We start from the raw sequence: 1,613 nt of genomic DNA on the forward strand, positions 1-1,613 counted from the left end.
GGAGAAATAACTCCAGAAAGAATGAAGGGATGGGGCCAAAGCAAAAACAATACCCAGCTGTGGATGTGACTGGTGATAGAAGCAAGGTCTGATGCTGTAAACAGCAATATTGCATAGGAACCTGGAATGTCAGGTCGATGAAAAAAGGGAAATTGGAAGTGGTCAAACAAGACATGGCAAGAGTGAACACCGATATTCTAGGACTCAGTGAACTGAAATGGACTGGAATGGGTGAATTTAACACAGATGACCATTATATCTACTACTGCGGGCAGGAATCCCTCAGAAGAAATGGAGTGGCCATCATGGTCAACAAAAGAGTCCGAAATGCAGTACTTGGATGCAATCTCAAAAACGACAAAATGATCTCTGTTCGTTTCCAAGGCAAACCATTCAATATCACAGTAATCCAAGTCAAGGTGATGGTACCCCACTCCAGTACTCTTGCCTGGAAAATCCCATGGATGGAGGAGCCTGGTAAGGTGCAGTCCATGGGGTCGCTAGGAGTTGGACACTACTGAGCGACTTCACTTTCACTTTTCACTTTCATTCATTGGAGAAGGAAATGGCAACCCACTCCAGTGTTCTTGCCTGGAGAATCCCAAGGACAGGGGAGCCTGGTGGGCTGCCATCTATGGGGTCCCACAGAGTCGGACACGTCTGAAGCGACTTAGCAGCAGCAGCATGCCCCAACCAGTAATGCTGAAGAAGCTGAAGTTGAATGGTTCTATGAAGACCTACAAGACCTTTTAGAACTAACACCCAAAAAAGATGCCCTTTTCATTATAGGGGACTGGAATGCAAAAGTAGGAAGTCAAGAAACACCTGGAGTAACAGGCAAATTTGGCCTTCGAATACGGAATGAAGCAGGGCAAAGACTAATAGACTTTTGCCAAGACAATGCACTGGTCATAACAAACACCCTCTTCCAACAACACAAGAGAAGACTCTATACATGGACATCACCAGATGGTCAACACCAAAATCACATTGATTATATTCTTTGCAGCCAAAGATGGAGAAGCTCTATACAGTCAGTAAAAACAAGACCAGGAGCTGACTGTGGCTCAGATCATGAACTCCTTATTGCCAAATTCAGACTTAAATTGAAGAGTAGGGAAAACCACTAGAACATTCAGGTATGACCTAAATCAAATCCCTTATGATTATACAGTGGAAGTGAGAAGTAGATTTAAGGGCCTAGACCTGATAGATAGAGTGCCTGATGAACTATGGAATGAGGTTCGTGACATTGTACAGGAGACAGGGATCAAGACCATTCCCATAAAAAAGAAATGCAAAAAAGCAAAATGGCTGTCTGGGGAGGCCTTACAAATAGCTGTGAAAAGAAGAGAAGCGAAAAGCAAAGGAGAAAAGGACAGATATAAACATCTGAATGCAGAGTTCCAAAGAATAGCAAGAAGAGATAAGAAAGCCTTCTTCAGCGATCAATGCAAAGAAATAGAAGGAAACAACAGAATGGGAAAGACTAGGGATCTCTTCAAGAAAATCAGAGATACCAAAGGAACATTTCATGCAAAGATGAGCTCAATAAAGGACAGAAATCGTATGGACCTAACAGAAGCAGAAGATATTAAGAAGAGATGGCAAGA

The sequence above is a fragment of the Bison bison genome, unplaced genomic scaffold, assembly GCF_000754665.1.
Source record: "Bison bison bison isolate TAMUID 2011002044 unplaced genomic scaffold, Bison_UMD1.0 scf7180017864519, whole genome shotgun sequence".
Taxonomy (NCBI): domain Eukaryota; kingdom Metazoa; phylum Chordata; class Mammalia; order Artiodactyla; family Bovidae; genus Bison; species Bison bison.